General features: G+C 35.0%; 1 protein-coding gene and 1 long non-coding RNA gene across 2 annotated transcripts in view; both read right to left on the bottom strand.

The window, feature by feature from the left end:
- Positions 1–649: 649 nt before the first annotated feature.
- Positions 650–11,462, bottom strand: LOC134733348 (uncharacterized). The gene is made up of 4 exons (XR_010116804.1): positions 11,387–11,462; positions 2,618–2,881; positions 1,260–1,350; positions 650–775 (listed from the first exon to the last, which is right to left on the bottom strand). It is a non-coding gene; the product is annotated as an uncharacterized lncRNA (long non-coding RNA).
- Positions 11,463–11,819: 357 nt separating this feature from the next.
- The window catches only part of GMNC (geminin coiled-coil domain containing), a 71,938-nt gene continuing 66,575 nt past the window's right edge, over positions 11,820–17,182 (bottom strand). The window contains exon 5 of the transcript XR_010116803.1: positions 11,820–11,929. The gene's annotated coding sequence lies outside the window, so the exon portion shown is untranslated. The remainder of the gene's footprint in view (positions 11,930–17,182) is intronic.

The following is a 17,182-nucleotide window of genomic DNA, read 5'->3' on the forward strand; positions in this document are numbered from 1 at the left end:
AAGTAGCAGACAATAACTTCCAATAATGCTCTTCTGAATGTAAATGCCATTTAATTATTTTTCTCACTTTTATAATTTAATTGCCTTAATTATTTAATGTAAGGTATCTATGTTGGATGTGTTTTATTTACAAGACTCATTTATGCCGGCTCGGCTCTAACTTCCCATTTTTATTATTATTTCTTTTTGAGACAAACTCTCTCTCTCTTGCCCAGGCTGGAGATTCAGTGGCGCAATCTTAGCTCACTGCAACCTCTACCTCCCAGTCTCAAGCCATCCTTCCACCTCAGTTTCCCGACTGGAACTACAAAGGCGCACCACCATGCCCGGCTAATTTTTGTATTTTTCGTAGAGATAGAGTCTCACCATATTGCCCAGGATGTTTACGAACTTCGGAGCTCCAGCAATCTGTTCCACTCTGCCTCCCAAAGTGCCGGGATCACAGGCGTGAGCCTAGGCACCCGGCCTTATTTCCTATTTTTTAAATAATAGATTCTCAATTTCCCTCGAGAAGAAAATTCAGTGCCACATTCCATCTGTGAATTTAAGCCGAATTAATACATGCACAATCAGAACACCACATACCCTGCCCACAGTAAATGATTTAGGGATCAACAAATGGCTGATGCCAGATTTATCAATCTTCAGAATTTTACCGGATTTATTTACAAGATGGCGCATTCTTTCCATTAAGCTTGTAGAGATGTAGAATGTCAGGGACTGCTGTCTGGTGAGAACCTCTTTGTTGATAAAGCCAGCACACAGGAAATCGGAACTGAGGGACAGAGACAGAATTCTGATAATATCTTTGATTCAATTTTCCTGGAAGCCAAATTGGTTTCTCAACTTTTCACTTATGTGAAACAATAAATTAACCTTTTTTTTTTTTTTTCTGGAACCAGTTTGAATGTGAGTACCGTCTAATTTACTGAGGCACAAAATGGAACATTGGTCTGAAAACAAAGAGGTCTCACATATAAGGCATGTCCTCAATAACTCACAGACTTATAAAGAAGAAAAAAAGCACATGATTTTTTTCTATGATAAATTAATTGATTACCTCACTCAAAGGGTTACCTCACTTTTGAGAATATTTATAAGAATAAATTGAATTAACTAAATGTGAGCCATTTCCTTATGCAAGCCAAGAGGCTAACAGTATTTTCAAAGTAAATAAAATCTTTGAGTAAAAAGATGCAGTCCTACATAAACTCAGATTTATGTTCTATTTAATGCTATTGGCAGCTTTTTGGACTTACTTTCTTCAAAGATCGAGATTCTTTAATCATTGTAAGTTTTCAAGATCAGATAAGGAATATGTGATTCCAGATACTTAAATTGTTTTGCCATCTGTAGGGAAAAAAGCACATAGAGATGGCCTCAAGCATTGTTATCAGAAGCTGGAAATAAAACCAAAGACCCTGCCAGACTTCTCGGATCAAATACCTGTTCATTACTAGCCACTCTTTGCCATTTTTGTTAATTATACTATTGTTAAATAAAAACTGAAAAAACATGTAGTAATCTATAACATTGAAAATATTGCTAAATAACATTTTTAGAATGCAATAAATTAGAAATCAGTCAAAATCTATGGCTACTTAGCTTCTAATAATGATTTATTAAAATTTTGAACTTAACAAAAAGTTAATTAAATAATTTATAGGACATACCAGTGTGAATTGTGTAAAAAAATTAATAACATTACTAAGGTTAACTCAAGAAAGTTTGTGCCTATAAATATACATAAAATGTCAATCTCTGTATGTAGGTATAGTACAGTGGGCCTCTATATCTGTGAGTTTTGCATCCTTCGATTTAACCAATCATGGCTCCAAAATATTTAGAAAAGAAGGATAATTGTGTCTGTACGAAATATGTACACACATTTTTTTCTTGTCATCCTTCCTGAAACAATACAGTATAACAGCTACTTACATAGCACTTACACTGTATTAGTTATTAGAAGTAACCTAAAGACAATTTGAAGCATACAGGAGGTAAGATGTTTATAGGTTATATGCAAATAATATACATCATTTTACATAAAAGACTTGAGCATCAGCAGATTTTGGTATCACCTGGGGAAGGGGTGGGGAGCTGAAACCAATTTCCCGTGGATCATAAGGGTGACTGTGTATAAACTGCCTAGCATCAAGTATGTCTTTAACACACAATTTTTAATAGAATTGCATTAAACCCATATAATAATTTAGAAAGAACTGACATCTCTTTTACGTTGAGGTTTATAATCCATGAGCGTGGTATGTCTTCTCATTTATCTAGGTCTTCTTTGATTTCTTCCATCAGCATTTCATAATTTTTTTGGATACATATGCTCTGAAGTAAGTTTAAGTAGTATCGTGTTTTAATTTTTGACAAAAAGGTAGTTGATTTTTGTGCATTGTTCATAAATCCTGCAACCTTGTTGAATTCGCTAAATAGGTCTAGGTTTTAAAAAAATAGATTATTTAGAATTTTTAGTGCAGACGATCACATCATATGTTAACAGGAACAATTTTATTTCTTCCTTTACAATCTGTATGACTTTTTTTTCTCGTTTGTGCACTGGCTAGAACTTCTGATTGAATAGAGTAGTAAAAGCAGACATCCTTACCTTGTTTCAATCTTGGAAGGAAAATAGTCCGTCTTTTAGCCTTAGGTGTGATGTTAGCTGAAAGTTTCGGTAGATGCTCTTAACTCCACTCTATTTCTAATGTGCTGAGAGTTTGTTTCTTTGTTTTAATCATAAATCAGTGCTGGATTTTTGTTAAATGCTTTTCTGTGTCAACTGATACAATCACATGACTTTTCTTGTTCAGCCTGTTGATATGGTGAATTAAACTGATTGATTTTCAAATGTTGAACCAGTCTTTCACACCTGGAAAATATTCCATATGTAATGATGGTTAATTATTTTTATACATTGCTGGATTTAATTTGCTAATGTTAAGGGCTTTTATGTCTAAGCTCATGAGAAATATTTGTCTGTATTTTCTCCTTTTTACCCTTTTTACTTTGTGCTGTTTTTATGGGTTTGTATGATAGATCTAGATAGTATCTAGACGATGGAAATGTGAAAAGCCCTTGGAACCATTTTCTCACAGCTTTTTTGTCTTTTTCTCCCCAACTTTGCAGAGATTCACCCTACACATGCACATCTTAGTAAGACTCAAGAAAAACCTGATCAGATTTCTAGATTTCTGTATAGATGCCTCTTTTTCACAACTCTGTAGCTTCCAGTTAATTTAGACTTTCTAGTCTGTGTCTTCTCAAATCAGTGATACTTCTGTGTTTTTTGGGGAGTGAGGGAGAATTCGTCTCTATGATGGTTAATTTTGTATGTCAACCTGGCTGGGCCATAAGGCCCAGATATGTGGTCATATTTATAGGTATTCCTTTGAGGGTGATTTTTTTTTCTTAAAATTAACTTTTAAATCTGTGGACTTTGAATAAAGCAGATTCTCCTTCATAATGTGGGTGGGCCTCACCTAATCAGTTAAAGGCATGAATTAAACAAAAGACTGACCTCCCCCAGCATGAGAAAATTCTGAAGCAAATGAATTTCAGTCTTAAACAGCAACACCAGCTTTTCCCTAAGTCTCCTACCTAATGGCCTTTGGACTTGAACTGGAGCACCAGCTCGGCCCTGAGTCACCTCTAGCCTGCTGGCCCACCTTGTAGATTTTGGACTTACCAGTCTTAATAATGCATGAGCCAATTTCTCAAAATAGTATATTTTTTTCTGTAAATACATATCCTATTGGTTCTATTTCTCTGGAAAGCCCCGACTAATGCACTTTCTCTGCTCTGTGATCTGAAATATATCTCCAGGAAGAAAAATTGTATGACATAGTACTCGCTTTTATTTGCTTCATTTCTCTCAGAGACCACAGTTCTGTGCTGCTTGTAGTTCAATGTTTAAAAATTTATTTCACATATTTTTCTGAATTTCATATAGTTTTCTGTTTTCTAATTACTTTTTAGGGTGTGAGGTTAAATGCAGTTCCTATTACTTCATTATGGCTACAAATTAAAGTCTAACTTAATTGAAAGTCTAAGAAAACAACTCAGTTTCCACATCCCCTGTAATGTTTTGTTTCTGTTCTCTAAATATGTGTTAGTCCTTTTATTAATTTGTAAATGGAAATGTGAATGCTTTTTATTTAACAGAAAAAAGACATAACATTTGTGTATAGTCAAATAAATATGAGTTTACATACCAGCTCCACCACACACCAAGTGCTATGAGCAGTCTATGTGCCTTCTCAGGTCTATTATTTCCTCATTTAACAACTGTGAGTAATAATTGCTTAATAGAATTATTGGATATAAAGCACCTGGGACACACTGTGTACCCTCGATAATTGCTAGTGTACTAGGACAATTTCCTGGGAAATTCTCCACCCTTCTCCTTCATATGAGTCAATATAAAGTAAAGCCATAATGCCGTTTTGTGTATTAAGTCTGTGTTTTCCAGGCTGCATTCAGTATAGGTGTAGACATCTGGTAGTTGTAAGATTTAAAGCTCAAGTATTGTATGCAGCAGCCATGTTTCCTGTCATCATGAATAACAGAGACAGGAAGGATGAAGACAACAAGGAGGAGGACAAGCAGGAGGTAAAAGAGGAAGAGGAGAAGCAGAAAGAGAGAGAGAGAGAGAGAGAGAGAGAGGATTTCTGGATGACAAAATATTTTTCTGGTAATATTCAATTTTTGGATTAATTTTTTTCTTAAGGTCCAGACACCAGCTGCATTCCATTCTGTCAGTTCCGTGAAACACCTCAGTATCCTTACAATGAAGTTTCACCCTGATTTAAGTTAGGTTAAATTTCAATTTTGAGCTTTGCAATCCAACAGTTTTTCACTAATAGTGTTTATCTGTTCTTCAGCCTTGATATTCTTTGTTACCTTGCACATTTTAATTCATATATTTTTCCTTCTGTAGTAACCCAGATAATGATTTACTCTTTCACTCTCTAATATTTTGTAAGATTTAAAGAGAGTTTTTAAACAATATATATTGAGTTTATTAATGGTGTGCAGTACAGAAGTCGGCATAAAGTGAGTAGCAAAACTACTCATCCTATAAATACATTTTATTAGCCTTTAAATGTCCCCACTTGCACTGTTTCTCATGATCCTAAATCTTTAATTATAAATAACTTTAATTACAGTCCTTCTTTTGCATGGCGAAAGTAATGAAATATGGAACTTGTTGTTGGCCAAACTTATATGAATTCATAACTTAACAATTGGTGTGAAATATGTAAATATTCAAACACGTCTCCAGTGTAACAAAAAAAAGTAACAGTGAGTCACAAAATAAGTTCACCTCAGTTCCACCTAAATAAACACTGCATAAAGCATTATTCAACATTAATTTACTTCTTCAATAACTCACTGCAGTGACAGAAAGTCCCAGGCAACAGTTTCGAAATAACATGAACTATCTTCAAGAGAGACCCAAACTGGATCTAGCAGTCAGAAATCTTGACTTAGAAATCTAGAATGGACATAAAGAGAATATCTGTCCCAGACTCCTGCTTTCAAGTAGTTAATATCATCAAACTTTATTTTATGTACAGATAACTGTGACCTAAAAATATATAATGTTTTCGCTAAGGTCTCATTGTTTTTTGAAAATGAAATCATGGCAAGAATCTAGTGTTCATCTATTAATTCAATTATTTATATAGCAAATAACTACGTAATGAATACTTATTACATGCCAGTCACTGTGTTAGTTGGTATGGGTAAATGGCAAATGAGCCAAGCAGAAGATTGGGTCTTATAAATTTTATTTTTAAAAAAACTACATTTCTTCTACATATATTATTTAAAAAGAAGGTTTCTAATTTTCTTTATTTATGCTTAATGAACTCATCAATTATTTAATCAATAAGTTACAACTCACTCTTATTAGTTCTCACTTTAATGCTCAAATTCTCACAGATCTGTCCAGTAGCAATGCACTAAATTTGGATTTTATGTCCTTTTGGCTTGTAATCGTTATTGTTTAACAGCTTCCTTATTTTCTGGAATAGCAAGTTGTTTCAGGATTATTCTGGATATTCTAGTTTCAACTCTGAAATTAGGCATTTCTCAAGGCAGCCCTTTGTTATTTTTAATGAGAATAGTTTCTAGGAACCAATATCTGGGTAATGATAGGAGTACTTATTGCTAGTGCACTAGAAGGACTCAACGCCATATCCGTGGTATATCTCCTGAATGCGTAACATAAATCTAATCTTGAGTAGACCTCAGACAAGCCAAACTGAGAGGAAGTCTACAAAATAAATGGCTCGCACTCTTTAAAAATACTAAGGTAGTGAAAGAAAAATACATTCTGAGGAAATCTACTATACTAAAGGCAACTAAAGAAATAATGACAACACAATGGAACGTGATCCTGAATTGGATCCTACCACAGAAAAATTATAGTACAACAAACTATTTGAAGTATAATTGTGATTAGTGCTACCATGGACAAGTGGAAGATGCAGTGTTCTCATGATACCAATATGGAAAAGAAGATAAAGGAAATGCAAGTTGTTTAGTATATGGAATTTCCTGACAGTTTGGTATGATATAATGAATATCAGTTTTGGATGAAGAGGACACAAGTTCAATTCCTAGCCTTATTCAAGTACTAATTCCTCAACTATGAGTAAGTCACTTACTTACACTGACTCTCATTTATTGTGAGATTATTATGTGAAAATGTTTTAAAAACTCCAAATAATTTTATAAATAATAATCATTGTTCAATATAGGTTAGTGTAGTCTTCTTAATCTATTTCTTTGACTTTAGTCTGTTATCCTGGGTCCATAGTTCACAATGTTACAGTTTCACCTCCCTGACCCAAAGTTACTGGAAAATATTTTCTTCATGACTGCTACTCCATAAAGCATATATTTTTTCTGTATGCCATGACGTAGACTGAAAGCAACTTGATGGCAAGGAGCGCTTCTTCATTGTCTTCATATCTTGCCAGAATAAAAAAACAAAATGCCTGGAGAAAAAAGGATAAATTCAGTAATGTTTGATGAGTGAACAAATGATTATGGGTAGCTGGTAAAAGCCAGTGGATCCGGTATCCAAATACCTCACTACACTATTCTTAGGAAAGTCAACACACTGCTCTCATTTTTGCTTTCTTGCTTGTAAAATCAAGAAAATAATATCTGCCTTAAATGGCCCTTGTGAGTCAGTGAAAATAATGCCCTTGCATGTGCTTAACGCATGTAATATGCCATGTGTATTAGTTTTCTAGGGCCCTTTTAACAAAGCACCACAAACTTGGGGTAGCTTAAAACAATGTAATATTTTTTCATAGTTCCACAGTCCAGAAGCCTAAAATGGAGGGGTTAACAGGGTTGGTTCCTTCTAGAGGCATTGAGAGAGAAACTGTTCCATCCTTGCCTCCTAACTCCTGGTGACTTCAACAATCTTTTATGTTCCTCACCTTGCAGATGCATCACTTCAATCTCTCTTCATTTTTGCATAGCTTTCCTTTTGTGTCTGTGTGTGTCTGTCTCTTCTTTTCTGTCTCTTTATAAGGATACTTGTCATTTTGTTCAGAGTATTCCAAAAAGGGGGAAGGGGAAGAGAGGATTCTCTCATTTCCTGAATGGAATTTGATGTTGCTCCTATGCATTAGTGCTTTGCTAATGATGACAGTGTCTCAGCATTTTGATGGGGTTGATATGGTGCACAGCACCTCTGGTGGTACCCCATCCAAGGCTGTATAGATGATAATAGCTGATAGCCCACTCTGTGTAGTAGCAAAAGCTGGTGCAATTGGTAAAACTAGATGATAGCAGTTTGGGAATTTCTGCAAATATTTGTCCACCAGGAATACTGGTAGTGATACCCCTGTACAATTTTATGGGCCCAGGCAATATTAACAATAGTCCAATGGATTGCAGATAATAAAATCATAGAAAAAGATGGAAGATATCAGAAGAAACATAACCTAGAGAGTCTTCAGAAATAAATGAGACTATCTGGAGTATCAAAGGTCTAGCAATTTCTGATATATGTGAGTTGGGAAAATATAGCTATGTTTCTTTGTTTCAGGCCTGTGAGGTTGTAAAGCTTAGAAGCTTCCCACAAGTTATTTAGGCATAACATTCCCTTTTAAGTTATTAAGATATCTAAATTTAATGGATCTGGATAATTTAATTCAATAAATAACTATTGAATACATATGTCTTAGGCAGAATGTTCCCCCAAAGATGTCCATACACTAATCATTGGATTTTAAGAATCGATTACCTCAGCTGGCAGAAGAGACTTTGCAGATGTAATTAGAAGTAGAGAGTTTAAAATGGGAAAGTTATTCTGGATGGTCTGGGTGGGTTCAATTTAATCACACAAACCACTGAAAGCAGATATGTTACTGATTAGAAGTAAAGAGTTTAAAATAGGGAGATTATTCTGGATAGTCTGGATGGGCTGAATTTAATCACACAAACCGTTGAAAGCAGAGAAGTTATTTGGTGGGGGGCAAAGGAGGTGTACAAGAGGGCAAGTCAGAGGGAATCAAATCATGAGAAGGGCTTGACTTGCCCTTTCTGGCTTGAAGATGGTGGGAGAAACACCATGAGAATGCTGGTGGCTTTATGGAGCTGTGACAGGCTCTCTGCTGACAGTCAACATATATAGAAGGACCTCAACTATACAGTCACAAGGAAATGAATTCTGCTAAGAACTTAGATGAGGCTTGGAAGTAGATTCTCCTTTAGAGCCTCCATAAATAAACTTGGCCCTATTGGCACCTTGATTTTGGTCTTGTGAGACAAAAAAAAAACAAAACAAAAAAAACAGATAAGCCATGCTGTATCAGGATTCTGACCACAGGACTGGGAAAAGTCATATTGCTTCACCCACTAAGTTTATGAGAATTTGTTACCACAGCAACAGAAACCTAATTCTACAAATAATATAGAAACATTTTTCTAGGTGCTAGAGACATATAGAAATTAATAAAATGTGATGGAGCCATTTCCATTATTTAGAGTTACAAATAAGTCAAGAAGAGGCAAGGAAGTAGAGAGATTTCTTTTGATTCAAAATATTAAGAGGGACTGCCTAGAAAAATTGAAATATGAGTTGAGCTAAGAAGCATTTTCAGGATAAAGTGAATTTTGCTAAAATGAATATTTATGTCAATTTATGAACAACATCCTCTGTTCCTTCCATAAGGTTAAGAGTGATCATTCCAATCTAGCTTTCTTTGAATGTCCATATAGTCTGGACAAATGTTAATTATCCCTACCTTTTTTGATGGATGGATAGATCAGTAGCTAGCAGGATAATATACGCATAACCATTCAAGAATGGATTGTCCTAAGTATAATGCACATGAATTTATGTGAAATACACTTGATTTCCCTTTTTTCTTTTCTTTAACCTTTTTGTAGACTATAAAATTAATGTTTATGTAAAAAGTTAAATATACCAGGACTTCAAAGAAAATCAAAATCACCTGAAGTCATATCAAGTGATAAATACATTACATATTAGAATGTATTTTTCTAGTCTTTATGCTAAACAATATATTATACATATATAGTTATTTGTTTAACATCATATTAGAATCACATAACATTAAATACTTTTGTAAAATCCCTTTTCACAATATATTGTTATATTATATAAAATATTACATGTCATTGTTAATGCTGGCATAGCAGCAACACCCTATGTGTCACCAATTACTTGGAAAAATAGATTGTTTTCTAAATGTTTACTGTTTTAAGATATGCTGTAGTAAAAACTAATATAGAATAATCTTTCTATAAATAAATTATTACTTCTTTAGAGTGAGCATTCCATCTTCAATAAAGTGTACTGCCTTAAATTGTCTCATAAACGGTGTATCATGGAACCAGCGCCTAAAGGAGACACAAAGAATCAAACTAGAAAACAACAAAACAACCATATTTTGAGATATGGAGTCAGGGTGTCAGAGTTATGAAAAGGGAACTATAGTTCCTATAAATTAGTTTTGAGCAAAAACCTGGGAAGATATCCAACTGTAGAAGTATGAAAATTGCTTCAATTTTTTTTTTAAAACAGAGCAGCTGTTAAGTTGCTTTTAGCTAATGAGTCTTCTTAGTATTATATTCTTATACCAAGGATCAGTCAGTAATTATTTTGATCAGGATTTTAAAATTTCCCTTGCACAACAAGTAAGAGATCTCTTTTGGCCTTAAAGCTAATGGATTGTATAGATTTCCAAACCCAATTCTCCTTGCTAAAGGAAAAGAAAAACAACAAAAAACTGACAGCAACGGAATGCCTTTTATGAGCGGGCCACTATTCTGGCACTTTACAGATCTTATTTAATCCTCATCCCAAACCCTGTGAAATAGATAAATATTTACTCCATTTTGTAGATAAGGAAATTGAAAGTCTGAGCACTTAAACAACATTAATACACCCGAAGTAGCATTGTTAATAAGTTGGAAAATCCGTAATTCAAAAACCACATCTGCACAGTCTTAAAACTCAGATTTTCCTCAGATAATGCTGTTTCCATGAGATGAAGGAGTGGAATAAGGATGCAGTGTAGAAAAGTATAAAAAGAAATGAAAAAGAAAAGAACAGAGGGAGAGAGAGGAGAGAAGCAGGAGAGAGAGGAAGGGAGGGATGGACAAAAAGAATGACGATGTGATGTCAACATTTTTTTCTTATGCCATTAAGTGTATTAGCTTGAATGACATAAATAGAAAAATTGTACAATTTGCCTTAGACAACACCCAAAGAAGAAAAAATCAGCTTTCGTTTTCAGTAGTTTTTCTTTAAAATATTTTTATAAAAGTATGAAACTATAATAGAATTAGTTTTCCTCATCTCTTAGAGGCTTTTATTATTTCCATCTTCATGGTCGGAAGGAAAATCAATCGTATTGCTGAAAGAACTTCATGGCATTAAAGGCCTAAACTCTAAAATCTTCATATTCAATTTGTTTTTAGGTATTTATGTATCTCAAGCTATGAAGCTTGAGTTACTTTTGCTTTTGAGTTGGCTGATTATTTCAGCTAGTTCTCAGAAATCTATATATCCCATCTCTTCGTAAGAGAACATTCTAAAAGCTCCTGTCACTTGGAGGTAAGACATTGTATCTGGCTACTTCCTTCTGTGGATTGACTCTCTTGTTTCAAGGTCTGGAATAACCCCTTCAAAGCCAAACTGTATTGTCCCTCTCCAGACTGCATCCCTGTCTTCTGTGTTAAATGCCTAGCTATACCTGTATATATATGTAAAAACTGATACAGAGATTAAACCTCAATGGATAGCTCAAAATAAAACAAAACAATTATCTATTAGAAAAAAGCAGATGATTCTAAAACTTCTATTGAATGTAATACTTACTCAATACATCTAAATTTTTTTGCCATAGAAGGAAAATAAGTTGTTCACCATGGATCATTAGTGGTGTTTTCTCTAGGTGAAAAGCATATCCAGAATAGTTATTTTTTTTTTCTAAAAGGGACTTTAAACAGAAATATAGTATGTGAGTCCTTATATGCATAAAAAAATTTATTCAATAATATTTTCAACCATATTTTCGTGATTTTTTTCACACTCCCTTTAATTTTACCTTACCATCATTTCATATCTAAACTCCAAATTATTAGTACTGTGGATAAATTGATCCAACAGAATAAGTAAACAATCATCAGCCAAAGTTTTCACCTCTGCCTTTACAAAGACAATACATCTGAAAAGAAAGATCTATCACCAAGGAAACACCAAATCACTAAGGTTTCTATTTCCCAGAACAGACTTGTAAACCAGTACCCACCTTTCAGGTTCGGTTACCAAATACGCTATTGAAATTTACTCATGCAGTTTTCTCTTTCAGACACTAGCTGTGTCAATATGGATTCTTTTTATATTTCATTTTTCAGTTCCCTTCAAGAAAAAAAATAAGATGACATAGAGTAAATGAATGATGTCTTTTTGGGCTGTATATAAACATTAAAAATGTTTTTATTAAGATGCATATTACCGTATATTGTGTAATGCCAATTTTAATGTAAATGTAAGATTGCTTATGCTGTATGTGGAATTGTCAAAATTACACCATTTGTATTTTGTAGCTTGTGCTTACACAAGTGTTTCATTCTGGCCAGAGCAGTGAAACTGGATAAAACCAAAACAACTGCTTTTGCTTTACTTCTTGATACCTGCACATTCTAGTAACATTTTCTACTTTCACCTTAGTAATAAGTAAAGAAGGATTGAAAGGCAAAGGAATGATGTTTTGTTTTATTTTTCCCTCACCTTCTATGTTATTATTTTCAGTGCAAGTGGTTGGCTAATACAGAAAAGTAACATGAATGAGAAAGGATATGACAAGGTTCTTTGGTCATTCATGTTTCTTAGAACACAACTGCCTTCTTTCTGCATACAAAGAAAGTTTTGGTTCAAATAGAAAGCATGTTAGTGCCACTAAGTTAGTTGTAGGCATAGCACGCTTGTCAGGCACACACTCTGAGTCTCTCTGCATCTCAAGTCTACCAGAATTCTGTGCTCATGGCACACTATTACTATGTGTCAATGGAAAACAGGACTTACGTATTGTACACAATCCATTATTCTATCTGGACATCACTTACAAAGCATAAGTTCAGAGTTCCTAGATAAAACTATTCAGACTTTCAAGATAATGACAGCAGAGCAGTAAACCAAGTATTTACCCCTTCTGAGCTTGAGGCCCTGTATGAATGCACAGTTTGCATGTTCATAAAGTCATTCTTGTAATTACCATTCATTGACTGCCTGCATATTCCCAGTGCTTTACGTGCATTTTATTTTTCAGTCATGACAAGATTGTTATCTTGATTTCACAGAGAAAAAAATAAATTTTTGAGAGTAATTAATCATTTACAAATTAACATATTCAATTGAAGATTGAGTCAGAGATCAAACTACAACAAAACCTGGACTTGGATAATTTTAACTAGCCCTTTAATATTGCCAGAATGTATAATCAAAATTGATGGAATTGTTTTTATCACATGGCTTATAGAAATAAGTATTACAAGTTTATAATTATACTGCAGGCAGTCCTCACTTGCATGGTATTATGTTATCTGAAACTTACGCATGTTAGTGTAATGTAATCATTCTCCATTACCATGAAATGGTGCAGAGCAAGTACTACTTACGTAATTCATTGTGTATATAGTGGTTTACCATTTGACATTTTTATTGTTGTTCATTAGGTATTATTTACCATGCTATGAGGGTTAATTCCAGCAGACCTAGAATTAGCCTGAGTTGTCTTGCTAAAGTATCTGCGTAATACTGACCCTTGGTCAAGGCATGAAATGTACTTTTTTTTTTTTTATTGTTTGTAAATATTTAATGCTATATGCATCACAGGTACCAAGGTAGTTAGTAAATTTGAACAACCACATAAGGAGTATGACAAAATATACAGGTATAACAACTATTAATTTCTGTTTATGTAAATTTACTGTATACAATTCCCAATGAAATATATACTGTACTAATTTATCTTTTTTTTATTATTATACTTTAAGTTTTAGGGTACATGTTCACAATGTGCAGGTTTGTTACATATGTATCCATGTGCCATGTTGGTGTGCTGCACCCATTAACTCATCATTTAGCATTAGGTATATCTCCTAATGCTGTCCCTCCCCCCTCCCCGAACCCCACAACAGTCCCCAGAGTGTGATGTTCCCCTTCCTGTGTCCATGTGTTCTCATTGTTCAATTCCCACCTATGAGTGAGAACATGCGGTGTTTGGTTTTTGGTCCTTGTGATAGTTTACTGAGAATGATGGTTTCCAGTTTCATACATGTCCCTACAAAGGACATGAACTCATCATTTTTTATGGCTGTGTAGTATTCCATGGTGTATATGTGCCACATTTTCTTAATCCAGTCTATCGTTGTTGGACATTTGGGTTGGTTCCAAGTCTTTGCTGTTGTGAATAGTGCCACAATAAACATATGTGTGCATGTGTCTTTATAGCAGCATGATTTATAGTCCTTTGGGTATATACCCAGTAATGGGATGGCTGGGTCAAATGGTATTTCTAGTTCTAGATCCCTGAGGAATCGCCACACTGACTTCCACAATAGTTGAACTAGTTGACAGTCCCACCAACAGTGTAAAAGTGTTCCTATTTCTCCACATCCTCTCCAGCACCTGTTGTTTCCTGACTTTTTAATGATGGCCATTCTAACTGGTGTGAGATGGTATCTCATTGTGGTTTTGATTTGCATTTCTCTGATGGCCAGTGATGATGAGCATTTTTTCATGTGTTTTTTGGCTGCATAAATGTCTTCTTTTGAGAAGTGTCTGTTCATGTCCTTCGCCCACTTTTTGATGGGGTTGTTTTTTTCTTGTAAATTTGTTTGAGTTCATTGTAGATTCTGGATATTTGCCCTTTGTCAGATGAGTAGGTTGCAAAAATTTTCTCCCAATTTGTAGGTTGCCTGTTCACTCTGATGGTAGTTTCTTTTGCTGTGCAGAAGCTCTTTAGTTTAATGAGATCCCATTTGTCGATTTTGGCTTTTGTTGCCATTGCTTTTGTTGTTTTAGACATGAAGTCCTTGCCCGTGCCTATGTCCTGAATGGTATTGCCTAGGTTTTCTTCTAGGGTTTTTATGGTTTTAGGTCTAACATGTAAGTCTTTAATCCATCTTGAATGAATTTTTGTATAAGGTGTAAGGAAGGGATCCAGTTTCAGCTTTCTACATATGGCTAGCCAGTTTTCCCAGCACCATTTATTAAATAGGGAATCCTTATCCCATTGCTTGTTTTTGTCAGGTTTGTCAAAGATCAGATAATTGTAGATATGCGGCATTATTTCTGAGGGCTCTGTTCTGTTCCATTGATCTATGTCTCTGTTGTGGTACCAGTACCATGCTGTTTTGGTTACTGTAGCCTTGTAGTATAGTTTGAAGTCAGGTAGCGTGATGCCTCCAGCTTTGTTCTTTTGGCTTAGGATTGACTTGGCGATGCAGGCTCTTTTTTGGTTCCATATGAACTTTAAAGTAGTTTTTTCCAATTCTGTGAAGAAAGTCATTGGTAGCTTGATGGGGATGGCATTGCATCTATAAATTACCTTGGGCAGTATGGCCATTTTCACGATATTGATTCTTCCAACCCATGAGCATGGAATGTTCTTCCATTTGTTTATATCCTCTTTTATTTCATTGAGCAGTAGTTTGCAGTTCTCCTTGAAGAGGTCCTTCACGTCCCTTGTAAGTTGGATTCCTAGGTATTTTATTCTCTGAAGCAATTGTGAATGGGAGTTCACTCATGATTTGGCTCTCTGTTTGTCTGTGATTGGTGTACAAGAATGCTTGTGATTTTTGTACATTGATTTTGTATCCTGAGACTTTGCTGAAGTTGCTTATCAGCTTAAGGAGATTTTGGGCTGAGACAATGGGGTTTTCTAGATATACAATCATGTCATCTGCAAACAGGGACAATTTGACTTCCTCTTTTCCTAATTGAATACCCTTTATTTCCTTCTCCTGCCTGATTGCCCTGGCCAGAACTTCCAACACTATGTTGAATAGGAGTGGTGAGAGAGGGCATCCCTGTCTTGTGCCAGTTTTCAAAGGGAATGCTTCCAGTTTTTGCTCATTCAGTATGATATTGGCTGTGAGTTTGTCATAGATAGCTCTTATGATTTTGAGATATGTCCCATCAATGCCTAATTTATTGAGAGTTTTTAGCATGAAGGGTTGTTGAATTTTGTCAAAGGCCTTTTCTGCATCTATTGAGATAATCATGTGGTTTTTGTCTTTGGTTCTGTTTATATGCTGGATTACATTTATTGATTTGCATATGTTGAATCAGCCTTGCATCCCAGGGGTGAAGCCCACTTGATCATGTTGGATAAGCTTTTTGATGTGCTGCTGGACTCGGTTTGCCAGTATTTTATTGAGGATTTTTGCATCAATGTTCATCAAGGATATTGGTCTGAAATTCTCCTTTTTGGTTGTGTCTCTGCCAGGCTTTGGTATCAGGAGGATGCTGGCCTCATAAAAGGAGTTAGGGAAGATTCCCTCTTTTTCTGTTGATTGGAATAGTTTCAGAAGGAATGGTACCAGTTCCTCCTTGTACCTCTGGTAGAATTCGGCTGTGAATCCATCAGGTCCTGGATTCTTTGGTTGGTAAGCTATTGATTATTGCCACAATTTCAGAGCCTATTATTGGTCTATTCAGAGATTCAACTTCTTCCTGGTTTAGGCTTGGGAGGGTGTATTTGTCGAGGAATTTATCCATTTCTTCTAGATTTTCTAGTTTATTTGCATAGAGGTGTTTGTAGTATTCTCTGATGGTAGATTGTATTTCTGTGGGATCCGTGGTAATATCCCCTTTATCATTTTTTATTGCGTCTATTTGATTCTTCTCTCTTTTCTTCTTTATTAGTCTTGCTAGCGGTCTATCAATTTTGTTGATCATTTTAAAAAACCAACTCCTGGTTTCATTAATTTTTTGAAGGGTTTTTTGTGTCTCTATTTCCTTCAATTCTGCTCTGATTTTAGTTATTTCTAGCCTTCTGCTAGCTTTTGAATGTGTTTGCTCTTGCTTTTCTAGGTCTTTTAATTGTGATGTTAGGGTGTCAATTTTGGATCTTTCCTGCTTTCTCTTGTGGGCATTTAGCGCTATAAATTTCCCTCTACACACTGCTTTGAATGTGTCCCAGAGATTCTGGTATGTTGTGTCTTTGTTCTCGTTGGTTTCAAAGAACATCTTTATTTCTGCCTTCATTTCATTATGTACCCAGTAGTCATTCAGGAGCAGGTTGTTCAGTTTCCATGTAGTTGAGCGGTTTTGAGTGAGTTTCTTAATCCTGAGTTCTAGTTTGATGGCACTGTGGTCTGAGAGACAATTTGTTATAATTTCTGTTCTTTTACATTTGCTGAGGAGAGCTTTACTTCCAACTATGTGGTCAATTTTGGAATAGGTGTGGTGCTGAAAAAAATGTATATTCTGTTGATTTGGGGTGGAGAGTTCTGTAGATGTCTATTAGGTCCACTTGGTGCAGAGCTGAGTTCAATTCCTAGGTATCCTTGTTAACTTTCTGTCTCATTGATCTGTCTAATGTTGACAGTGGGGTGTTAAAATCTCCCATTGTTATCATATGGGAGTCTAAGTCTCTTTGTAGGT

This window comes from Symphalangus syndactylus, chromosome 17 (assembly GCF_028878055.3).
Source record: "Symphalangus syndactylus isolate Jambi chromosome 17, NHGRI_mSymSyn1-v2.1_pri, whole genome shotgun sequence".
NCBI lineage: Eukaryota > Metazoa > Chordata > Mammalia > Primates > Hylobatidae > Symphalangus > Symphalangus syndactylus.